This window comes from Psammomys obesus, unplaced genomic scaffold (assembly GCF_907164565.1).
Source record: "Psammomys obesus unplaced genomic scaffold, mPsaObe1.curated_primary_1811, whole genome shotgun sequence".
NCBI lineage: Eukaryota > Metazoa > Chordata > Mammalia > Rodentia > Muridae > Psammomys > Psammomys obesus.
Window position 1 is genome coordinate 26,295,817 of NW_026596095.1, and position 26,936 is coordinate 26,322,752.

Genomic DNA, 26,936 nt, shown 5'->3' on the forward strand with positions numbered 1-26,936 from the left:
GAGCTCCACAAGGACCAAACATATCTGGGCACAGGGTGTTTTCTGAGACTGACATACAACCAAGGACCATGTATGAATGTAACCTAGAACCTCTGCTCAGATGTAGCCTGTGGTAGCTCAGTAACCAATTGGTTTCCCATAGTGAGGGGAACAAGGACTATTTCTAACAGGAACTCAATGACTGGCTCTTTGGCCTCCCCACCCCCCCAAGGGAGGAGCAGTCCTGTTAGGCCACAGAGGAGAGCTTTGCAGCCAGTCCTGAAGATACCTGATAAAACAGGATCAGATGAATGGGGAGGAGGTCCCCCCTATCAGTGGACTTTGCAAGGGGCACGGTGGAGATGAGGGAGGGAGGGAGGGACTGGGAGGGAATGAGGGATCGGGACAAGGCTGGGATACAGAGTTAATAAAATGTAACTGATAAGAAAAAAATAAAATAAAAAAAAGAAAAATTTAAATAAAAATAAAAATTAAAATTAAAAAAATGACCCTATATAAAAATGAAAATATGGGGTAATATGGAAAACATATTCTCATATGTAAAAGCAGTAAATTAGTCATACTCAAAAAAAAATTTAAGTGCCCCACAATTTGAAAGATTTATTAATATAATTTTTTATACAATATATTTTGACGATTTTTTCTCTCCCAACTCCTTCTAGATCCTTCTCACCTCTTACCCACCCAATTTTATGTTTTCTCTCTTTCAAAACAAACAGAACAAAAACCAAAAAATTATATCACAATTACATTCAGTAAAGTTAATAGAGTTTCTATCACCATCTTTCTTGTCTTGCTGCCTAACTTCTGTCCCTCGAGATTGCTTAACCAACCTAATGTGTGTAAATGTAGTCAAGGTGAAATAATCTCTGTATAAATTAGAGAATGTTGCAAGTTTCAGGGGCCATTTTATAATTTGGCTTAAGTAAATTTTCTATAGATGCTGTAGATAAACAATATTTATTATTGATTTATCTTTTAGTTAAACAGATGTTTTTCCTAACCCAGCTGTATATCCAAACCAACACACAGAGACTAGGATTTATTTAATTAACCTACAGCACAATACTGGGCAATAGTTACTCCATCTTAAACTTCCAAGCCTGCATAACTTCCTCTCATTCAGAATTTCCAATATTATAGTTGCTTTTAGTCATATCTTAGGTCTGGTTCATCTCTCCTAGTGGTTCCAAGTCCTCTACTGCTGATCTCTCCTCTCCAACTCCTCCCACTAACTTCCTTCTCCTCCCCTCTGGACCAGGATGTCCCACCCTATTCTTTCCATTGCACAGCATTGGCTTGTTGTTTCATTGACATTTCAGAGAACAAATGGTGGCATGTTTGCACAAACTTGAGACAGGTGATGCTTAGAATAAACATCACAATGCAATGTCCAGATTGAAACCAGATAGTGCGGTAGAGAAATCAACATTTGAATGAACAAGGGTAAATTGTATATATTCCACACAAACATTATACCAGCATAGAGACTAAATTATTACCTAAATTTTTCATTACATTTATTTATCTATTTGTGTGTGTGTGTGTGTGTCCACATGTCAGATAACCCCTTGCAGGAATCCATTCTGTGCATCTATAATGTAGGGCCCAGGAACTGAATGCAGGTTGTCAGGTAAAATGGCAGATGCCCCTACCTACTGAACCATTTTGCTTGCCCTATTATCTTAAATTATTAAAAATACTGTCTTCTGGGCATGATACAGCTGATGCAATCATGATTTCTTAGCAGCACCAGATGCTTGCAATGGACTTTCCTGAAACTGAGCATGGCACTCATAGATCTGGGAGAGTCCCGTGTGGCTCAATCTTCCTGTTGAACTATTGGTTACTAATAGATTCTGGATGTTAGGTATTCAGTTGTTTATCTATTGATGGACCCATAACGTTCCAATTGATATTTTCAAACCCATGGTCACACCAATGGCCCTGGTTGAACTCAGTGGGCTACAAAAGAAGAAAAAAAAATCATGAATGTGGGAAAGGAACTCTTAGGGAAGGGATGTGGGTAAAAGGGGTAGGAGGAGATTAGAGATGGTGGGGATGATGCTAATAAGAACATACATATAAAACTGTCAATGAATTGAATAAAGTTTAGAAAATTCAATAAACAGAAGAATATTTTACTCATATTTTGAAAGTAAATATTTCATGCCATATACCCTATTGTCAAATTTAATGAAAATAAGCATGGTGTTGGTTCAACTAAGACAAGAATTCTGCTTCTGTCTTCATGAGAGAGACTCGATTAATGGTAGACTAATATTATCTGTACTGTGCTCTTCTCATAGTCAGGATCAGGTATGGGTCTTTGTTCAAACTCTCTCTTATTCAGTAGTACTCTGGTTTCCTTTTTTTGTGATTCGGAACCTTATTCTTCATTTAATATTAATATTAATGTAGTTATCTGAGACATTCAAATAAGATTTGGTGATTTAACTTGGGGCCCTCTGGGATGAGTGCATAGTACATGCTTCTATCAATGCTTTTATTCATTGATCTTTATGAACATAGTTAAAACTAAGTAAGTATTGTCAGTTTTTTTTATGTTTATAAAAATCTGTTGCTTTTTAAGCTTTTAAAAAAATAAAAGGTCATGTGTTGTATGTGGTGATTAATATTTACTATTTATATATCTTCTGGTAATCCTGCTGTTAGTCCTATACAGTTGTATACCCAAATCACCACACAGAGACTGGGTTTATTTAGTTAACCTAGAACACAATGCTGGGCAATAGCTACTCCATCCTAAACCTCCAAGCCCTCATAGTTTTCTAACATTTAGATTTCCCACATTATACTTGCTTTTAGTGATATCTTAGGTCCAGTCCATCTCTCCAAGTAGTTCCAAGATCTCTCCTCCAGCTCTCTCTCTTCTAGCTCTTCTTGCCCCTTCTCCTCCACTCTTTCCTGTCCTCTGGCTCGTCCTCTCTCCTGCCTACTTCCTTTCCCTGCTCGACATTGTATCTAGTTGCTTTATTTGAAGTTTACACCAAGTTGAGACAGGATGCTTAGAATAAGTAGCACAATGCAATGTCCGGATTGAAACCAGATAGTGGTGTGTGTGGGGGTGGAATCAATATTTGAATGAACAAGGGTAAGGTGTATACATTTCAAAAGAACATTATACCAACAGTCATGTCTAAATAATAATAATAATGTTTTTTTTTTGCAAATTTCATATACAATATTTACATATTTGACATTTAAAAAGACTTGGACTCCAAAAGAGGTTTTCTTTGTGTAGCATGCATTTTATTAAAAAAAACTTTTTTATTGGTTCTTTATAAATTTCACATCACACACCCCAATGTCACTCATTCCCCTCCCCTCACACCCACACTCCATCTTTGTAAACTCTCTCCCCCAATGGAGAGGAAAAAAATCTCCTTGTGGAAGCTGCAGTATGTCATAGAGTGTCCTACATAGTGTGTCATAGTGTGCATACTTTTGTCTACACTGCCCTTTTGTCTACACTTCTTTGCTGGCTAATGTTCATTGCGATGGTCTGCTTCCAGGCCTCTGGCTTCTGCTATACTATAAATATAGGAACCTCACTGTGACTCCTCTTGAATATTCTGTTGTCGCCCTGTGTCATGGAGAGCCTGTAGTTTAAGATCTGCAGGACCAGCCCCTTTACACACTCCAGCAGTTCATCCATGCGGCAGATGTTGGGGTGGGTTAATTCATAGCCCAGATCCAGGGCTGGGCTCATTCTCATCCCATTCTCATGCCCTCAGGGCTGGCTCATCCCTGCCCACACCATGAGGACCAGCTCTACTATGCTGTCTATGCAAGGTGCAGCGCCCGTTCTCCTAAGTGTTGCAGCCCATGAGGGATGCGGCCAGTTCTCCCACTCTCATGTCTCTGGGGCCTGCTTTCCTGCCTCCCAATAGGTAGTGAGGAACAAGAGAGGGGAGGAGGGCATCTCTTTTCTTGCTCATGTCACTGCACAGCAGACAAGAACACAGCCAGCTCTCTCCTGCTCATGCCCTTGGGCTGGCTCACCTTCAACTCCCATGTCCAGGGCCAGCTCTACCATGCTGCCCAGGCAAGGTGTTATGGTTCACTCTGTGCTGAGTGTCAAAGCAGGTGAGGGGCTGGGTCAGCTCTCCTGCTCTCCTGACCTCGGGGCCAGCTCTTCTGCCTGCCATAGGTGGCAAAAGGCAAGGGTGGGGTACGGCATCTCTCCCTTGCACACACTGTAGCAGGGTAGACAAGTTGTGGGGCCAGCTCTCCCATGCTCACATTCTTGGGGCCAGCTTACCTGCAACCACTATATTTAGGGCCAGCTATAGTATGCTACCCACATGAGGTGCAGGGCCCACTTTCTTCAGTGATTTAGTAGGTAAGGGAACAAGCTTTCCTTTGTGCCTTAGGTGACAAGGGCATCTCTCACCCATGTCACCAAAGGACAAACAAGTAGTGGGGCCAACTCTCCCATGCTCATGCCCTCTCACTCACACCCTACTACTAGGGTCAGCTCTATTGTGCTGCCCAGGTGGGGTGCAGCGCCTACTCTCCCAAGTGCTGCAACTGGTGAGGGGCAGGGATAGCTCTCCCATGCTATACCCTTGGGGCTGGCTCACCCTCAACTTCCTTACTTAGGGCGGGATCTCTTGTGCTTCCTGGGTGATGTGTGGGGTTTGGTTTCCTGACTACTGCAGCTGTGTAGGGCAGGGTCAGCTCTCACGCCCCCAAGGCCAGCTCTCCCACAATGCCTAGGTAAGGGTGGGGCCAGTTCTGCACAGCCCTCAGACATCAATGTCCCTGGGTGGCAGCCCAGACCCAGCATGTCTGCTTGGCCTTTGTGGTAACAGACTGCTGCTGCTACAGGGCCATGACCCAGAAGTGGCCCGCGGTGATAGCATAGAGCAGGACCTCACCATGGCCTCAGGTGGCATCACAGGCTACTTGCACCAAGCTATTCCTCACTACTTTTGTGTCTCTAGTTTGCCTCTCTTCATTGTGTGCACATCCTTCTGTTTCTCTTCCTCTTGTATTTCTCTACCACTTACTTGCTCCTCTTAGTGGTGTCCAGGGTCTCTGAGTGTCTGAGGTCATCTAAGGAGTGCTGTGCTCTGCCTGTGCATTGTGTTGGACTGGTGATTATCTCAGGCTAGCTCCTTGTCCAGGCCCCATGGTGTAGGACATGGGCTTGCTCCTTGTCCAGGCAGGTTTGCCCAATGCAGGGAACCAGGGAGCCTGGGAGGTCATTTGGGCTTACTTCAGCCCAGGCTAAAGTCTCAGGTTGGATTCTTCTAGTCTCTCTTGCTTCTGCCAGGTTCCATTGACCAAAGGAGGGTTCATCTGTCTCCATTTGTTGTCTACTCTGGGGGCTGGTCTGGGCCTGTGCAGCAGTGCTGGACTGGTTTGCTTTTTTTCAGGGAGTTATTACTAAATGATTACTACCAATCATTTACATGGTCACAGATCAGAACACTGAACATAGCCTCTCTCCTCTCCGCCACCTACTGACACACTTAGGACACAGCAGCCACACCTGCAACACCTCTAGTGGCAAGATTATGCATTTTATTCTTAAAAAATAATTTATGTAGTTAAATTTTGGTTTTGACAAGTCTTATGTGTAGCAACTGTCTATATTGCCTTTTATTTTTCAGATGTGGTTCTATTTTTATAGACCCTTTTGAGATTTCTTCTCCTATTTCTCTTCTTAGTGGTCTTGTCAGACAAGTCTTAAAAGACCTGGTCTTATGCCATATTTGACATTTGGTTGGAAATATATGCAATTACCATGATAACGTGCAGCACTGTGACAAATGTTTGGATTGAGAGGCATTACCAAAAGTCAGCTAGAAACCGAGTAGTATTTTTGAGAAAGCTAAAAAGAGATCCTGAATTTAATATTCTGAACTTAGAACAGAAATACGTAGCCAACGAAACAAAACAAAACACTGTCAGACAATCTTAAAGAAAACCATTTTGGAGTAATTTAGTACAAGTCTGGCTTGAAAATATAGCTCACTGGAGAATACTTTCTTAATATGCATAAAGTCTAGGGTTTGCTTCCCAGCACCACACATAAAAATTGTGATAAATAATATAGCGAGTGCAAAGTAATATAGTGTCTGTTATGAAGGCGGAATAAGTTCTGTCAGCTGTTTTGAAGGTAAGATAGAGTTAAAAGCTTACTATTTAAATTTCCTCCTGAGCTTGACATAGTGGCTAACACCTGTAGGGCTGGCATTCAGGGGGCCAAGGCGGGAGGATTATTATGAGTTTGAGGCCAGTCTTTCTTAGAGTGAGGTTCTGTCTTGAAAATCAAAATAATCAAAAAGGCTTTCCCCTTGACTTCTAGTAGTTTTTACTCATCGAATTCCTTAAAATTTTTTTTTTCTAACTTTTAATGGCATAAGCATTGCTTTAACCACATTGAACAATGAAGCACCAACTTTCTGTTGTGTAGCTTTCAGGCCAGTGGGGGAAATGGGTCACCTGACAGTTTAGAATGGCCAATACTCTTGTCAGAACAAGGTTGGTAATCTTTATCCTTTTCATGATGTCCAATGCTCCTCCTGACTTAAATTTTTGTATATTGCTCATGATTACTCATACTGAACATTTTTAACACATCAGTGATTATTGATGTGTATTCTTTGTTGAGAAATTACTGTCAAAGCCCTTTGTCCCCCTTTTAAGCAGGTTATTGACTTTGTGCTATTGAATTGACTACTGTTTATCTTTTGCATACTTTGTATACATTTTCACCTTCTATATGTTGTCTTTATTCAGTTGGTATATCTATATATAGATGATATATGTTTGCTATACAGAAACTTTTTTTTATTACCTACAGTCCATTTTTGCTTGTTTGTTGTTTCATGTTCCCAAAAGAAATTGTCCAAATGAACATCATGGAGTTATTCCTCTATGCTTCCCTTAAGTACTTCCAAAATTTTGGATCATGTATTTGAGCACTCAGGGTATTTTGAGTGGATTTTAGTATGTGGTATAACATCAAGGGCTGCTCTCATTCTTCTGTAAGTGGAGCAGCAGTCTGCCCACATCACTCCCTAAGTAGCCCATTCTAGCATTGAGCACAAGCCTCCTTTCTTAAAATAAACTGAACATCAACACATGGCTTTATTTCTTGGCTCCTTGTTCTGTTCTGTTGGTCTGTGCATCTATTTTTAATGCCAACTAACATGCTGTTTGGGCTACTAAAGCTTTGATAGTTTATTTTGAAATTAGATAGTATGGTACTTCTGCCTTGTTCTTTTGCTCAAGATTGCTTTGACGGTGGTTTTATTTATATTTTGATTTGTATGAAGAATGTTATCAAGCTTTTAAAAGGGATTGTTTTGAATCTAATAATTACAATTGTATGTAGTGGATATTTTATCACTATAAATTTTACCATACCATGAACATGGAATATCATTTTCATTTTTTCTAGATACTGCAGTTGTCTTTAGAAATACGTTCTAGGCTTTGCATGTCTATTCTTCTAGTGCTTTGGTTGCTGGTTGAGGGAGGAAACACATAATGAATCATATACAAAAGAAAAGAAGACTGAGCATACTAGGTTTTCATGTATTCTGTGTGGTTGACTCAGTGCCACTAACATTTTTTTGAAAAAAACAAAAAAAAAAAACAAAAAAAAAAACATTTTCCAGAATTCTGTTCCCTGCATGGCTTGAAGTTAGAGGTTTACAATGATAGCATTTCACATGACACTCAGGAAGAAATAGATTAGGAGTCATTCTCAGGGGATGTCATGGTGCTGCCGTTACTTCAGAGATTAGAGATTTACCTCAACTTGTCATTTGACAGCTATGGTACTTTTCTACTATTTTCCATGAATTCTGGCTTCTCCATCAACTCTGTTGTTTTAAGGATAAACTTGATAGTGGCTATCTTTGTAGCTCGAACTAGAATTTCCAGTATTCCCTAAATCTGATAAAAAACCATGTGTTTTCTGTAATACTTCTGATAGCTCTGCTTCCTCAGTCAAATCAAGAGAGATGTAGCATGTTATATTTTCATTTATTTATTTGTAAAGATTTATTTATTTAATGTGTGTGTGTGTGTGTGTGAGTAAGACTGCTTTCCAGGTGTGTGTGAATGTTCAAGGAGGCTAGAAAAAGCTGGATACACCAGTGCTGGAGTTACAGGTGGTTGTGGCTGTTACGCAGCCTTGGGGGAAGGGACAGGGAGCAAAGCCTGAGTCCTCTGAGAAGCAGGTATTTTTAACCATGAAACCGTGTCTGTAGTCCCTGTATATTATGGTTTTTAATTGTGCCATAGGTTTGTCTTTTTTTTTTTTTAATTTTATTTTTTTCTTATCAGTTACATTTTATTAACTCTGTATCCCAGCCTTGTCCCGATCCCTCATTCCCTCCCAGTCCCTCCCTCCCTCCCTCATCTCCACCGTGCCCCTTGCAAAGTCCACTGATAGGGGGGACCTCCTCCCCATTCATCTGATCCTGTTTTATCAGGTATCTTCAGGACTGGCTGCAAAGCTCTCCTCTGTGGCCTAACAGGACTGCTCCTCCCTTTGGGGGTGGGGAGGCCAAAGAGCCAGTCATTGAGTTCCTGTTAGAAATAGTCCTTGTTCCCCTCACTATGGGAAGCCAATTGGTTACTGAGCTACCACAGGCTATATCTGAGCAGAGGTTCTAGATTATATCCATACATGGTCCTTGGTTGAATGTCAGTCTCAGAAAAGACCCTGTGCCCAGATATATTTGGTCCTTGTGGAGCTCCTATTCTTTCCTCATCAGACTAACTCCCCTTCTTTCTTATGATTCCCTGTACTCTGCCAAAGGTTTGGTCATGAGTCTTTGCTTTGAAAACACTGCTAGTTAGAGTCTTTCAAATGCGCTCAGTAGACTCCTGTCATATGTTCAATGCGCATCCCATCTGTCTTTCTAAACGAGGATTGATAATCTTACCCCATGTCTTCTCTCTTGATTATCTTTTTTAGGTGTATAGATTATGGTTTTTAATTGTGCCATAGGTTTGTCTTTACTAGATTGCTATCTTTTAAAGATGCACCTTGTTTTCTTTGATCTCATAATGTCTTTGTGAAAACATCAGTAATCTTTTTCTGCTGATGACTATATCATATATGTAATAAGCATAAATATTTCTCTCTCTCTCCGAAGAGAATTGTGGCTCAGGAAAAATTTCTGCTTTGTAACATTAAAGATCTGTCTTTAGTTGTTTAGTTTTTGGAGCATTAAAAAATTTTGAGCTTTTTAAGCCTTTGTGGTTTTCTTTGCCTTTTTTTTTTTTTTTTTTTTTTTTGACCAACATTGAAGATTGAATCTGAGGCCTTGGAGATTTTGTGTTTCTACTTCTTTTTAGGAACCATGCCACTTCTTGGTCATTTTCCCTGGGTTTGTTTTGTTTGTTCTATCTTTAATGCAAGCCTCTGTTGAGAAGGAAACTTCAGACAGTGACTTAGACATTGAAATTTATTAGCCCACAGTTCTCAAGGATAGATGTGCAAACCCAAGATATATAAATGGTTGGTTTTTAAAAAATTATTCCTTTTAATTCTATATAGGCAGTCCAGAAATTTTCCGGTTCTTTAAATTCTGCTTTCCTTTTAATTATACAACTGCATTTAAGTAATTTCTTTCCTCTCTGTACAACTAAAAGTGGCCTCACAAAAATGTGGTTGCTTTGCTGTTTAGATGCTCATTTCACTGGATAGCCTACTTCAGGTCTCTTTTCATTCTTTAGTTTATTAAGTCTCAGGACACAGGTTCAATCCAACCATGTTCCTTGGGAGAGACATGGCATTTATCCAGTTTTTGATCCCTTGTTATTTATTCTCACCCACGACCTAAGCAGGTGGCACACAAGGTGAAGTTTTCTACTATCACCCCAGGCAGCACCACTTACAAAAATTTGGAGAGAGTGTGCCCTTCTCTCATAGTTTTGGTTTTCTTTTTAATAAGTTTGCAGCAGTTCAGACCTTTTCTAGCCTGTTCTTCCAGCACCTATTGTGCAGTGCAAAAGCCATTTCCATTTCTTATTATATCTTACAGAACACTGCCTTGAGCCCCGATTTTTATTTTTTTATATTAATTACACTTTATTCACATTGTATCTCAGCTGCAGCACCCTCCTTCATTGCCTCCCAATCACATTCTCCCTCCCTCATCTCTTCCTATGCCCCTCTCCAAGTCCACAGATAGGGGAGGTCCTCCTTCCATTCCAACTGACCCTAGCTTATCAGGTCTCATTGTCTGGCTGCATTGTCCTCCTCTGTAGCCTGGCAAGGCTACTCCCCCATCAGAGGGAGGCAGTCAAAGAGCTAGCCACTGAGTTCATGTCAGAGAAAGTACCCGTTCCCTTTACTAGGGAACTTTCCACTTGGATACTGAGCTGCCATGGGCTATATCTGAGCAGGGGTTCTAGGTTATATCCATGAATGGTCCTTGGTTGGAGTATTGGTCTCAGAAAAGACCCCTGTGCTCAGATATTTTGGTTTTGTTGCTTTCCTTGTGGAGCTCCAGTCCTCTCCAGGTCTTATTATTTCCCCCTTCTTTTCTAAGATTCCTGGCACTCAGCCCAAAGTTTCCTTATGAGTCTCAGTATCTGCTTTGATACACAGCTGCGTAGACTTTCAGAAGCCCTCTGTGGTAGGCTCCTGTCCTGTTTCCTGTTTTCTCCCTCTTCCAATGTCCGTCCCATTTGCCTTTCTGAGTGAGAATTGATTATCTTATCCAGGGTTCTCCTCCTAGCTCAGCTTCTTTAGGTGTACAGATTTTTGTAGGTTTATCTGATATTATATGTCTAATATCACTCATAATTGAGTATATACCATGTGTGTCTTTCTGTTTCTGGATGATCTTTCCTAGATCCCACCATTTAGCTGCAAATTTTATGATTTCCTTGTTTTTAATTGCTGAGTAGTATTCCATTGTGTAAATGTACCACCATTTCTGTATCCATTCCTCCACTGAGGAACATCTGGGTTATTTCCAGGTTCTGGTTACTATGAATAAAGCTGCTACGAACATGGTTGAACAAACATCCTTGTTGTGTACTTGAGCAGCTTTTGGTTATATGCCTAGGAGTGGTATAGCTGGATCTTGAGGAAGCACTATTCCTAATTGTCTGAGAGAGTGCCAGATTGATTTCCAAAGTGGTGTACAAGTTTACATTCCCACCAGCAATGGAGGAGGCTTCCCTTTTCTCCACAACCTCTCCAGCATGTGCTGTCACTTGAGTTTTTGATTTTAGCCGTTCTGATGGGTGTAAGGTGAAATCTCAGGGTTGTTTTGATTTGTATCTCCCTGATGACTAAAGATGTTGAGCATCTCTTTAAGTGTTTCTCTGCCATTCTATATTCCTCTATTGAGAATTCTCTGTTTAGCCTGTACACCATTTTTTAATTGGATTATTTTTTATTGCTTTTTAACTTCTTTAGTTCTTTATATATTCTAGATATCAGCCCTCTGTCAGATATAGGGTTGGTGAAGATCCCTTCCCAGTCTGTAGGCTGTTGTTTTATTTTTATGACAGTGTTCTTTGCTTTACAGAGCTTTTCAGTTTTTTGAAGTCCCATTTATTGATTGTTGATCTTAGAGCCTGTGCTGTTGTTCTATTCAGGAAGTTGTCTCCTGTGCCAATGAGTTCTAGTCTCTTCCCCACTTTATTTTCTAACTGATTTAGTGTGTCTGGTTTTATATTGAGGTCTTTGATCCACTTAGACTTTAGTTTTGTGCAGGGTGATAAAAATGGATTTATTTGCATTTTTCTACATGTAGACATCCAGTTAGAGCAGTAGTATTTGTTAAAGATGCTGTCTTTTTTCCGTTGTATTTTTTTAGCATCTTTGTAAAAAAAAAAAATCAAGTATCCATAGGGGTGTGGGTTTATTTCTGGGTCTTCTATTCGATTCCATTGATCCATCATTCTGTTTCTATGCCAGTAACATGCAGTTTTTATTACTATTGCTCTGTAGTACAGATTGAGATCAGGGCTTTAGATACCTGCAGACATCCTGTTTTTGTACAGGATCATTTTGGCAATTCTGGGTTTCTTGTTTTTCCATATGAAGTTGAGAATTGTTCTTTCAAGTTCTGTAAAGAATTTTGTTGGTATTTTGATGGGAATTGCATTGAATCTGTAGATTTCGAGCCCTGATTTTTTATTGTAGTTTTTCTTCTGCTACCGTGACAGACAAGCAGGGCGTAGGTAATCTATAAAGATCTGAAATTTATTTGTTATAATTCTGGAAGCTAGAAGGTTCAAGGTCAGGAGGCTGTATGTGGTTAGGGCCTTCTGCTCTAGCATGACCAAAGGAATCACATGACCAGAGCACACAGGGAGAAAAAGACCAAATCTTTGTTTTTTTATATTTATCCCAATCTTTCAACAATTACTTTGATTAATGCCTTCTGACCCTATTACCTCTGAGAGTTCCACCCTTGAACACTGTCAAATAGTAATGGAGTTTTTAACCTGATTTCATACATGGTGTGTAGCAGAATAAAATATAGTGTGAATAAAACTTAAATCTCCAGTGACTTACCATCGTACCGGATAGGACTAAGGTAGAGGGCTCATACTGCTTTCAGAATCTGGCTTTGTTCGAGCTTTGTTATTGCTGTTTCACCTCTGTGCATCACTGGCATTATGCTTCCTCATCATTCTCAACTTTCGTGTAGGTGTTGGTTGTCAGAGATTTTATTTGGTATTTATGTTCTCTTGCTATTTTTGACACATTTTGCTAGTGATGAGGCCATAGGATGGATGCTTTAGCACTAAGATTCGGCTTAAGTTTTAGGCATGATCAGATTTCTGAGTAGTTGGGTCTATCTTTTACAGCCATTTCTGGAACAATGGTTTTTCAGCTTTCAGCTTTTTTTCCAAAAGACTTTCCTTCTTCCTGTATTTTTCTGTCAGCTCATTTGTTTGTTTTGAGGGCTTGTTTGCTGGCAGCAATGGGTTCGTTGTGCTCCCTAGTATGTATAGGAAATGTTTGGAGTGTAGCATTTAGCTTTTGTGCAGTGGCAGCAAATTTTCTCTTCAGTTTGTACCACGAGGCATGCTTTCTGAAGTTTTATTCTCTGGCCCCTAAGATTCTTTGTGAGGTCACAGACCATAGTACTGTCTGTGGGTGCCTGGCATCTTGTAGTCTCTGTGTTTGTGGGTTCCTAGTGTTTTATAGTCTTACACTGTTCAACACTCAGCCTTAAGCAATTCATTTCAATTTTTAGCACTTGTATATGTGGTATTTCCTGTTCTTACGTGTGCTCCACGTCAGACAGCCCCTTACACAAAACATCCTGTTCTTGAGAAGTTGCTCCCTCTTTATATTTCACTGTAATTTGTTGCATTTGATCTTACTCTCTCTGATGGATCCAAGACAAGTGGCCATCATGTAGATCATTTGGCTTAATCTGCATGTGGAATGATGATTCTCTAGCTGTCTATACCAGCGTAGGTGCTGAAAGTTGGCTTTGACATTGAATTAAGTCTGACTAAGCAATAGAAAACAAAAATGGGGGCTTCTGATGGAGGACTCCTGAGATTCTACTCTAGTAGTCTTTGTGTTGGATATCCATGCTCAGATCAGAGGAATGGAAAAGTAAAGCAGCTTGTATGGACTTTAAAATGTAAAGTAATACAGTACATCTAATGAGGGAATTTTCTCTGAGAATGTCATCTTTGGAACCATATGCTGGAGTACCAGTTCTTCATGCTAAATGAGCAAGAATATTATTTCTGTTAGTTTATTTCCAGTGTATTATAAGTAATTATATTTATTAGAAGAATGTTTTAAATCCTTGAGTAATTTTTCACTTGCCTGCTTATGAGTTTGGTTATATATTTCAAGACTGTTACTGACAAAAATCCTTTTGCAAAGTCTAATAAATGAAGAATCAAGGGAATAATAACTAATCAAGAACTGCCCACTAGACCCTTCTTTTATGAGTTACTCCTTGTGAAAATTTCCTCATTTATTGGCATACCATCTTGAAATATCAGTGTTTAGATCTTGTTTAGGTACCCATGTCATTGAGATTTCCTGGGTGCAGACATATACAGAAGACACTATTCTTGGAGCAAATATCTTGTCCTGGTCTTCAGGCTCTTGCAGTCTTTCTGATCCCTCTTCTTTGATGTTTTGTGATGGTCCCTAAGCCATAGGTATAGGGGTTGTGCTGTACATGTATCATTTGGACTGGGCAACCCACTGTCAGTTATTTTCTGTATTTTGACCGCTTGTAGCTTTCTGTAATGGTATTCTTCCTTTTTTGAATATTTTTATTTACTGCTTAAAGTTAAATGTACATATACACAATATTATGCTCAAATCTATGTCCCAGTTGCCTCCTTTAGTTACTCCCACAAAGTGTCATCCTCTCAAGTTTACTGATTTTAATTCTTGGTATGATGGTACACACCTATAGTCCTGATACTCAGAAGGTTGATGCACGGAGCCTTTGAGTATTAGGCTACCCTGAGATAATAATACACTCTTACTCAAAACCACACAAAGTAGACCTTCTGTATGGCCCAGCTTTACTACTCCTGAGTATTTACCAAAAAGACCCCAAGTCAGCGTATCTCAGAGATAATTGCATATAGATATTTATTGAAACACCACTCACAAAAGTTATTCTATGGAACCAACCTAAGTGTCCAACAGCAGAGGAATGAAGACAATGTGATTTATATGCATAATGGAATTATTTTCAGCCATAAAGAAAAGAACTGTTTTGTGGGAGGTCTGTAGAAGTCTTTAAATGTTGTTAGACTGTAAAGTCATTGAGTGCTCAGAGCCTTTGCTTTGAGAAGGGGGAGAGGCAGTCTTTACCAGGGACAAGCCCCTGATATGTTCAGCCAATACCAACAGGTCACCTCTAACCACACATTAGCAACACTAAATAATCTCAGCAGATTATACTTATAAACACATATATGTAAAAATTCTAATTAAAGAATAAGAGGCCATGCGTTTGAAAAGGAGAGAGATATGGAATGAGTTGGGGGAGGAAATGAGGAGAATGATATAAATAAAGTATGAATTTCTTAAAAAATAAATAAAAAGGAAAAAGAAAGAAGTTAATGCGAATACACAGATAGTAGGTTATTTTCGAATTTTAAATACATTTTATTAGTAGTATTGAAAACATGTTTCAGAAAAGTAGAACAGTTCCCTAAACACCAGAAAACCAAGGAAGCAGCATGTATGCTAATGATAATATCTCTCAGGCCTTTCTAATTACCCTTTAATCTGGCGTTTATACTAAGAAAATTAATTTATGCATTTTATGATCCCATATAATATTCTATAAAATGTTTTTAAGACACCAATGCTTAATTATAAAAGAAGCATTAGCAGAATAGATTTTTTAAAACCTGAATTTGCATATTATGCATTTACACTGGAGTTTAAAATCATTCCTAGACCTTTGATTTGCTATAAACTAAAAATAATTCACATATTAAACATTTTCCAGCAATTTCCTAATGTGAATTGTAAGTACCTGATTACATCTGTTTCTTCATATGAGGCTCATAGGGTACTTAGGGGGTTTTTCTTCTGGTGGAATTCAGTTGATTTAATTAGGCAAGTCTCACTAATGTGCTAGTTGGAAGACACATTTTTTTTTATTAGTATTCACTTGAGAGTACATTCACAGAATCATAATTATTTTGATGCTTGCTATAGTGAAATATATATATGCCAGCTAAATTTTTTTAATGACATTAACTTTTGATATAAAATTACTCTGTAATTTCTGTTGCACATAAGATTATTTCCTTTTTTGCAAAAAGATTACTTTGCAAAAGATTATTTCCTTTTCATAGTTTAATGCACTGTATCACAAAAGCTTTAATAACATTTTGGTGTATATTTACAAGACCATGAGGTGAAAGAAGACAGAATATTGTCTGAATGTGGTCCTAGCCAAAGCTATAAAGTATCACATGTTAGAATCCAGTTGCGGCATAGAACATTTTCCATTGTAAAAATTTAATATCTTAAATATTAAGTAATTTCAGTTCATTTATATTCTTTTTTTATATAGCTGTTTGTTTATTTTTATTATTAGTTACCTTTTTTTAACTCTGTATCCCAACTGTAGCCCCCTTCCTCATTCCCTCCCAATCTCACCCTCCCTCCCTTATCTCCCTTTCCAAGTCCACTGATGGGGAGGACCTCCTCCCCTTTCATCTGACCCTGTTTTATCAGGTATCTTCAGGACTGGCTGCAAAGTCCTCCTCTGTGGCCTAACAGGGCTGCTCCTCCCTTGGGTGGTGGGGAGGTCAAAGAACCAGCTATTGAGTTCATGTCAAAAATAGTCCCTGTTTCCCTTACTAGGGAAACCCACTTGGTTACTGAGCTACCACAGGCTACATCCGAGCAGAGGTTCCAGGTTATATCCATACATCATCCTTGGCTGGAGAAACAGTCTCATATAAGACCCTTATGCCCATCATTTATATTCTATATTAGCTCATGTAAATTTAAAATTATAGGAGTAATACTGAGATTTTGAAGTCAATCACTGATAGAATGCAAGCCACAAGGGAGCTATACTTTTCTGTGTGTGAACTTCAGATAATATCAAATTAAAATCTTTAAGACAATTCTCTTAAATATGACATTTATTTTACAATTTATTTTACAATTTCCATGTATACCTACCACAAAATTTATATTTTAAGATCATGATAATTCCTCAGCTTGTTTTCTTATTTCTTCTCAAACTGATTGTGTTATAATTTATGTGTCTCTTTACATTTTTAAAAAAATGAACCATCATTTGATGTACCTGTAATTATTGGTATTATATCCAATTCATGGATTGTCTCTTTTTAATATGAAGTGACGATTTTGTCTCTTTGCACAGCTTTCTTTTGAAGTTTGATTTGACAGGTGAGAGTACAGCTACTCAGTTTTTGTTCAGTTTCACTTTTTTGTTTGTATCTTTTTCTCATGTTCCTCCTGCTCCCATATTATTAGCATAAGCTTCAGATATGTATCACCACAACTGACCTGGACTCTTTTGTTCTACCCTTTGACTTTGCCTTTGCTAGTGAGGTGGTTTTGCAGGCAGAAGATGATTGAGTTCTGCTTTTGTTTGTTGTTTGTTTAATGCTGATCTGCTTTTTTGTTGTTTTTAGTTTAAAAACTGACATTATCATTCAGAATTATTTTGTACTAATTTCTACCATTTTGCTGCTTTGTGATGACTGATCTTTCTCTGTCCATATATACATTCTTATGGTTGCATATATCTACCTCTCGAATGGGTAGAACATTCCTTTAGGTGTCTTCTCCAGTACTGGCTTATGGATGAGGCTTTCCATAGTTTCTGTTTTTCATGGAAGGATTAATATTTTTTTCAATTACAAATGGCTGTCTTTTTTTTAGCATAGTAATTAACATAAGCTTACAGTTACTTGATTTTTCAGGAGCTGAAGTTCACATGCCTTCCTGGCTCTGAGTTTCTGCTTAGAAATTTGCTGTTCTGATGGATTTTCTTTTATGTGGAATTTTTTGGAATTTCTGTTAAAACTTTCAATATTCATTCTTTTTTCTTTATGTGCAGCATTATCACTGTAATTTATAATTCTAACTGTAATGTGGGAAATTCTTTCTAGGATGTTTGTCATTCTAAAGGCCTCGTATATGCCAATGTCTTTTTCATGACTTGGCTTTTTTTTTTTTTCTATTTTCTCATTGTGTATATTTTCTGTGCCTGTATCTCATACCTCTTACATTTTCTACAACCATCATATATACATTTTGGTCTTTTAGTGGTGAATCGCTGTTCTTTTATGTTCTGCTCACACTTGCTTTTTTCTTTACTTTTGTCTGAATGTTTTAATTTATGTATCTTTTCTTTAAGTCCTGATAATTTTTCTTGTATTTAATCTAGCAGGTTGATGAGGTTTTCAACTTATTTTTGAATTTGACTTGTTGAAATTACATTTCCAAAATTTCAAATGGATTTTTAAAGCATTTTTGTTTGTTCGATTTCTCTTTTATATCATGCAGTGTCTTCCTGATTTCACTCAACTGCTTTTTGTGTGGGGGAGGAGTTATGCATACATTTGTGTGTATGTTATGTATGTGTGTTATTGTGTAAGTGCATGCCTGTGTGTAGACTAGAGGTTTCTGTGTCTTCTCCAATCACTGTTTTCTTTTTTTTAGACAGAATTTCTCACTGAACTTGGAGGACATTGATTTGGCTAGGCTGGCTGGACAATGAGTTCTGTGGATTCTCTTGTTTCCTACTCCCAGTCCCACCCCAGTTCTAAGTTATAGAAATGTACCATAAGGTGAGCTTTTACGTAGGTGTTGGTGGCCGAGCTTAGGTTCTCACGTATGGGTGGTAGGCACTTTAGCAGCCATGCTGCCTTCCTATCCTGACACTGCTTAAAGAACAATTAGTTTTCTTTTAATCATTAAGGCCTTTTGTTTTCTGAAAGGCAAAGAAGAGTGAAATGGTGTATTCATTTTGCTCTCACATGGTCATTGGTGCCTTGAGGAACTACTACCTTAGCTGTGGGCTGAAGACTGTTAGGTTCGAGGAAAATGCTAAGAACAGTCAGGTGCCATGTTTTGTTAATACCTAAACTGATGAAGTGATTAAAAAGAGATAAAGTGATAAAGAGAGAGACCTGCAAGAATTTCTGAAAGTTCACTAAAGAGATAACCAGCAGAAACATCAGCAGAAAAAACAGGGAACCCCAAGGCTACATTTCAAAGAAATTCTGCAAACTCTTCTTTGACAGAATTTGGGGAAGAAAACAGGGAGATCATAGCTGAGATTTTTCCACAATATAAATGAAAACATGAACCCTCAGATTCAAAGAGCTGAAACCAATCCTAAGGAAGATAAGCAGAACATGCATTGAGATGAATGCAAGTGAAATATCAGTCTGCCAAAGGAAAAGCAGATCATCCAACAAAAGCACTGAGGCAAAAGGCTATGTAGTTTTAGAGAAAAAAAAAAAGACTATAAAGTTTAAACGGAAATGATTTTCATTGTCAATTAGTCTCTTATGCTCACGGTAACTGGATCAATATACAAGTAGTCTGTTGTTCAGGGATAAACAGAGTGGTACTTCATCACCTGGCTGCCACAGGGACTGTTTGCTGCTTTTGTACACTTAGGAATTTACTTTGCCCTGGTAAGTTTCAAAGATAAGCTCCTGGGCCCAGACTTCTCTGCTACTGCATGACATGGAAGCTGCATGCCTGAGTTGTTTTCTTTTGCTGAAGCTGTCACTCTGACTCACACGACCTTGAATACATTTCATCCAGCAAGGAATTCCTCATGCCCAGCCTCCTCTTTCACATAACTCGGTTCATATCCAGACTTACAGAAATGTATTTGAATTAAAAAAAAAAAAAACAAAAAAAAAAAAAACAAAAAACAAATCATCCTTGGATCACTAGCAGTGACAGTTTTCATGAAAAATAGTTTTCATCTTTGCAGTTTCTAAAATACAGCAAGGCAGAGCAGAAGGAGGTTGAAAAACATGCAAATGAGATAATCCATAGTCTCTGCCACACATATCAAAGAATAAGTATCTTAACACCATAATTCTCAGTACCAAATAGAAGCCACAGACAATGGGATAATGCCCACACACTGCTGTGCTGAAAATAGATATTCAAAAGTAGAGAGCATACTCTAACAGACCTGGAAAGCTACTGAACGAAGTAGTTTGATGACTTCATGTGCAGTTGAAAACAGGGCGAAGAGGTAGTAACACTCAAGGACAACTCATCTCTCGTAATAGAGACATATCGCTACACCATAAAAACAGTAGCTTCAAATATACTCAATATGAAGAATACCTATTTATTTATTTAGTGTTTTTTAATTTAATTTTTTATTATTAGTTACATTTTATTAACTCTGTATCCCAGCTGTATCCCGCTCCCTTATTCCCTCCCAATCCCACCCTCCATCCCTCATGTCCTTCCTGCCCCTTTCCAAGTCCACTGATAGGGGAGATCCTCCTCCCTTTTCATCTGACCCTGTTTTATCAGGTATCTTCAGGACTGGCTGCAAAGTCCTCCTCTGTGACCTAGCAGGACTGCTCCTCCCTTGGGATATGGGGAGGTCAAAGAGCCTGCCATTGAGTTCCTATCAGAAATAGTCCCTGTTCCCCTTACTATGGGAAACCAATTGGTTATTGAGCTACCATGAGCTTCGTCTGAGCAAAGTTCTAGGTTATATCCACATATGATCCTTGGTTGGAGAAACAGTTTCAGGAAAAAACCCTGTGCCCAGATATATTTGGTCCTTGTGGCGCTCCTATCCTTTCCATGTCCTACTAACTACCCTTCTTTCATATGATTCCCTGTACTCTGCCGAAGGTTTGGTTATGAGTCTTAGTATCTGCTTTGAAATACTGTTAGGTAAAGTCTTTCAGATGCCTTCTGCGGTAGACTCCTGTTATACGTCCAATGCATATCTCATTTGTCTTTCTAAGTGAGGATTGGTCATCTTATCCCGTGTCTGCTTTCTTGTTTACTTTCTTTAGGTGTATAGATTTCATCATGTTTATCATATCTCGTAGGTCTATATAAGCGAGTATATGCCATGTTTGTCTTTCTCCTTCTGGCATACTTCACTCAGAATGATCTTTTCTAGATGCCACCATTTGCCTGCAAATTTCATGATTTCTTCGTTTTTGTTTGCTGAGTAGTATTCCATTGTGTAAAAATACCACAAATTCTGTATCCATTGCTCCGTTGATGGACATCTGGGTTGTTTCCAGCTTCTGGCTATTACAAATAAAGCTGCTACAAACATGGTTGAGCAAATCTCCTTGTTGTGCACTTGAGCAAATTTTGTGTATATACCTAGCAGTGGTATAGCTGGGTCTTGAGGAAGCACTATTCCTAGTTGTCTTAGAAAGCGCCAGATAGATTTCCAGAGTGGTTGTACCAGTTTACATTCCCACCAGCAGTGAATGAGGGTTCTCCTTTCTCCACAGCCTCTCTAGCATGTGTTGTCACTTGAGTTTTTGATCTTGGCCATTCTAATGGGTGTAAGGTGAAATCTCAGGGTCGTTTTGATTTGCATTTCCCTAATGGCTAATGAGGTTGAACATTTCTTTAAGTGCTTATTTATTTATTTTTACTTGAAGGAAATAATCCCAGGACCTAAATTAAGACAGTTTTAGTATGGTGTGTGCACACATGTGGAGGTCAGAGGTCAACTTGTCTCTCCTTCCTCCTTCATTTGGGTTTGGAGGGTTGAACTCATGTTGCCAGGCTTATGCAGCAAGCACCTTTACTTCCCGAGTGTTCTCACCAGCCCCCAATTCCAGAATCTAAAATACTGTCCATATGGGTTCCTGCTGGCTTTCAGATAACAGTAGTTTTGTGAACTGTATAATCACATTTCCCCAGAGCTCAGGGACACCGCTGTCTGCTATCACTGCATCTGTAGTTAGGAAAATGGAAGCAAGATTGTAGTCTGCTACATTTCTTCCTAGCACCTCATGGCCACCTGTAATATGTTTATACTTTTAAATCTTTTCATGTCCATAATTTTAAGAATTTAGCTGTATAACTTTATGTGATAGTAGATTTTCAACAGATATTTCATTCCCCTACTTAAAGCACAATATACTATCTTCATGTTCATAAACCCATTTTAAGTGCTATTCTTAAAACGCTTTGTCTCAGTCGTTATGAACGTTTATAAGAGCTAGACTCAAGATATATGAATGATTAATGGACGTGACGCTTGCTCATCTTGTGAACAATACTCTGTCACAAGTATCTAAATGACTGCTAACAGTGCTGCGTGTACTTTCTGAACCTGTGGCTGTACTGAAACATCACTATCGTGGTTAAATTATAATGTAGCACACTTGCTATTTTAAAATTATTTATTTTTTTTAAATTATACGATTTATTTAATTTCTCCCCTTTCTCAGCTCTTCCTGTGTTGCCTCATGCTACTCTCTCTTCAGTCATTGTCATGGTCTATTTTTATTTTTTATACACGCACACTCAAGCACATGTACCTGCACATAGGCATACATGTGCAAACATGCACATGCACTCAGGTCCACACACACATACAAACACACACATATGAATAAGTAAGCACAGTCTGCTGACCACTGATCTTGCTCATATGCAAATGGCACAGTAGATGTTAGAAGGGAGCTTATTCCTGATGGCCAGATGGGCCCACTGTAAATCATTAGAAACAGGCATTTTCTCCAGGTGGCAGAAGGCAACGAAATGAGAAATAGAAGTCTCCCTTGCTTGCTGATGCTTTGACGATGGAGAGGCTGTGTGGAAAGGCACGCACACCCGCTTGGAACAGAGGCCAGACCCTATAGCTGTAGCATGGGAACTGAGGCTTCAGACCTGGGGCTCCAAGCATGAGATTTAACAATGAGCTGAATATGGCAAGTAGTATAGTCCTTCCTGTTTCGTCCAGCTTAGCCAATACCTGTATTTTAAACAAAACTTTGTGTCACTGAGAAATGTACTATGAAATTTGATACTAATTCTAAGCTACCTTCTGGAGCTTTGCAGTGTTCTATATAAGTATTTTTTGAGTCTGAAAGAAGATGGAGTATTTAAATTGTGTTTCATTTGTCTGAAGGCATATAATTAGGGACACAAAGGTTCAAAAGCCCAATTTTCCTTTCCTTATTATTATTTGTGCAACTCATGTCAACCAATAATGTGCAAAACTTTTATTTTCCAGAGATGATTAATATTTTCTTGTACAGGAATGCACTTTTCCTGTGGACCAAACATCCTTTCTCTTAAACAACTCTCTCTCCTTTGTCTTCCTTTATGGCTATTCTTCCTTGCCATCATCTCTCCTCTGTCTAGATGTAACCATAATTATTTTTGAAGTATACGATGTGATTATGATTTATTTATGGCTTGCAAAAAGCAATGTGGATCATTGACTAGCCTTACTGTGGTACAGGCGCTTCCAAGATGAATGATTTGTAACATACCTCATTGAATGCGGAGAAGCAGCTCTGTGTGCATCACAGCTGGCATGGTGGTCAAAGAGTGGGTGAGGGCTCCAGGACCATCCTAATTCTGATAATCAGGTTGTAAATATAATCTAGATATTTTGATATAGAGTATTATAGTATTTAATGTAAAAGTAGCTCTTGCTACCCTGGACATGAGTACATGAAAGTAGGGTTCATTTGAGTTCAAAAAGTTTAAACATAACAAATTTCTGACATCTTACTGGTAAATATTTTCCTCAGAGTTAATGAATACGAAGCTTGGATATTTAAATCCATACATTCCTCACAAACCAGACTCAAAATTTACATCTAAATTTAGCAGGATGATTTTAGTGTCTGAATCTGTCCAACCAATTCTGAGCTAATTATGTTGCTTTCAGAGTCATTTTCTTCCTATCATACTCAGTGGAATAAAGGAGTGACTTCTGAGTCAAAAGAAGAACTGGAAAAATAAAACTGCTCTCATTGGTGATAGTTGCTTTCATTTCTTGCACAGTAGGAATAGTACATTTGAGGAAAAAGACTTTATAGTTGCATTTGTTCCTGCTTTTCTATAAAAAAAAACTATTAAAGACAGTTATGAAAGCACAAGCATCAATAATAAAAGTCTACTTTTTGATATAAAGGAGAAGAAAGTCATGTCAAATATTAATCAGATTCCACTACCTAGACACGTAGAATAATGTCTCTTAAGAGTTTAGTCCCTGAGTGGAATCTGAAAGGATGTCTCCATTCTTGTCCTTAGCTGTTTGAGTCAACATTGTATTAACCAGTGCTGAAAACAGGAAACCTTGTTAAGGAGAACAGCAACTGAACATGCACCCAACAGGGGATTGCTTACAGGCAAGGCATTTATGTATCGTGTGTGTGTCAAGTGCTTTCAAGATTTAGTGGCCTGCCATCATAGGGGCCTCAGGAACCATGGGTGAGATGTTACTGTAGATTCATTCATTAACACATGCATTTGCTTATTGTTTAAGAATTATTCATCACTATGTGCAAGGACAGTTGTCTTCCTTGAAGATATAGTGATGAGTTAAATGGACACTTTCACAATAAACAGTGTATATCAAAATGTATATATTCTTAGGTGTATACTCCATGTGCAAACATTCATATCCCTGTTTGTATATCTCTGTGTGTGCACCCCGTGTGTGTATCCCTCCATGTATATCCCTATGTGTCTATCCTTATGTGTACATCCTTATGGGCATATTTGTTCCTATGGGAATGGATTTTATTAAACAAAAGTATCAAGACTTTTATTCTGAGTATAAAGGTAAGAGCTGTGATTTCTGAGAGCACATTACAGAGAGCTTAAGAGACCCAAGAGATAAAAGTTAGGAGCCAAATGATGAACATAAATTAGAGAGTAGGGGCTATGGAGCTGACCCCATTGGCAGTGTGCTCATTGTGCAATTATACGTACTAAGATTGGGATCCTAGAAACCATGTGCAAAGCTGGGTAGGTGCCTGTCATCTCAGTGCTCAGTAGAACCCCTGAGGTTGGTTAAGGATTGCCACCCCGTCTAGTGAAATGGCTGAGCTTCAGGCTGGTAAAGATCTGCTCTCAAAAATTAACGTGGAGAATGACATGTATACTTGGCCTCCACACACATGTGTATCCTCACACACATGTGCACACAGATACCACCTCCACTCCTTCCAGGTACATACAGAAGGAGAGAATAAAGTCAGTCCTGCTTGAGTGCAGGGAGTGGGAAGAGTGAGGGGATAGAAGGGCATGGCGGGGGGGACAGGAGCTCCAGAAATGAGACCAACAGAGGTGAGAAATCCAGGCCCAGGGAGCCTGCAGAGACTGATGGACCAGCCAAGGAGCATGCATGGAGAGGACCTAGACCCTCCTCAGATGTAGCCCATATGCAGCTCAGTCTCCGTGTGGGTTCTCTAGTGAGGCAGGTAAGGGCTGTCTCTGACATGGACTCTGTTGCCTAGTCTTTGATCACTTCCCCCTGGCAGGGTGGCCATATCAGGCCACAGAGGAAGAAGATGCAGGCAGTCCTGAAGAGACTTGATAGGGGGGTCAGTTGGTATGGGAGCAGGGTTCCCCTTTCAGTGGACTAGGGGAGGAGGACAGGGGGAAGAGGGAGGGAACATGGAACTGGGAGGGGGGCTGCAATCAAGATGTAAAGTGAATTAATTATAAGAAATAAATTTAAATAAATTTACAAAAAGAATCACTGTCAGTGAAAGCACACACTGGGTGAAAAAAAGAAAGTCAGTCCTGCTTGTGTGAAAAGTTTTTATCAAGAAGTTCAGTATCCTGATCGGTATCAGAAGCAAGTTGAGTTTTGAAGTTCAAACAACCCCAAAGGCAAAGAAGTCTTCTGACAGTGGGCAATCATCTCCCTCACGTTTGTTCTTTTCTCCCTTGCCAAGAAAACCCCTGACTGTGTTTACAGGAGCCAAGAACCAAGGGAAAACAACTGCTTCACTCATTTGTTTGCAGACCTGTGGTGATTATTTGGTATGTTTTTAAACAAAGAAAGCAAAGTTTGCATGGGTTTCATGTCAGTTCATGAAGTTATTGGTTTTTTAACTTATTTTTTAATTTAATTTTTAATATTAGTTACAGTTAATTAACTTTGTATGTCAGCTGTAGCTCCCCCCCTCATTCCCTCCCAATCCCACCCTGTCTCCCTCATCTCCTCCCATGCCCCTTTCCAAATCCACTGATAGGGGAGGTCCTCCTCCCCTTCCATCTGACCCTAGCTTATCAGGTGTCCTCAGAACTGGCTGCAATGTCCTCTTCTGTGGTCTAGCAAGGCTGCTCCTCCCTCCGGGGGCAGGGGAAGAAGTCAAAGAGCCAGCCATCGAGTTCATGTCAGAAATAGTCCTTGTTCTCCTTACTAAGGAACCCACTTGGATATCTGGGCACAGGGGTCTTTTATGAGACTGTATCTCCAACCAAGGACCATATATGGATATAACTTAGAACCCCTGCTTGGATGTAGCCCATGGTATCTCAGTATCCAAGTGTGTTTCCTAGTAAGGGGAAAAGGGACTTTTTCTGATATGAAGTTATTGTTAACTATCTTCTTTTCTTTTGACATTTTCCTACTTCCTTTCTAAAATGAGACTGTTGTGAAAAGAACTGTGGTCAATATCTTGTAAGCACAATCTAAATGTGGGAACCTGGCAAAGCCAAGATTCCCAGTGACATTGACATTGCTAATCCTGTAGACCCCTGCTTGAGTCTCAGTAGTACTAAGGAAGAGAGCAATGCTTAATCTGCACATTTGTGGTGTAGACGTAAGATATTTGAGAGAACTTGTATCCTCATCAGAAACTTTTCTTTGTCCGTACTTTGACAAGTTAAATAATAAATATTAAAATATATTTTTTAATATATTTTTATGTATATACATTTGTATAAACAATAAATAATAGTAACTTTCATCTACATGCTTCATGAGAGGTTCCACCTGACTTTTATTATACAGTTCTGTATTTTAAACAAATAGCAGGAAAGACCCCCCCCCCTTTTTTGAGACAGGGTTCTCTGTGTACAACAGAAAATAATTTAAGAAAGGTTTTCTGAAACATTTTTTTATACATAGTAGAGGACCATACGGATTTCTAGATGGTTGGTTTCATGTTTTAAAAAAGCTTTCATTAATGTATTTATTAATATATTTTATTTATGTATCTATCCACCTGTCAGCATCTATCTATCTATCTATCTATCTATCTATCTATCTATCTATCTATCTATCTATCTTTCTATGTATCATCTGTCTATCTCTATCTACCTGTCTATCTATCCTCTATCATCTATCTATCTGTCTATTATTTATTGTGTGTGTGTGTGGTCATATATGCCACAGCACATGTATAGTGGCCAAAGGACAACTTGTAAGTGCCTGATGAGCCATCCTGTTTGTGCATAAAATACACCTTTCATGTTT

General features: G+C 38.9%; 1 protein-coding gene and 1 pseudogene across 1 annotated transcript in view; one reads left to right on the top strand and one right to left on the bottom strand.

Moving 5' to 3' along the window:
- Nucleotides 1-26,936, top strand: part of Stpg2 (sperm tail PG-rich repeat containing 2) — a 588,931-nt gene that overhangs the window by 198,077 nt on the left and 363,918 nt on the right. The gene's annotated exons all lie outside the window — the stretch shown is intronic.
- LOC129692106 (small nucleolar RNA SNORA17) lies at nt 5,419-5,543 on the bottom strand (annotated as a pseudogene).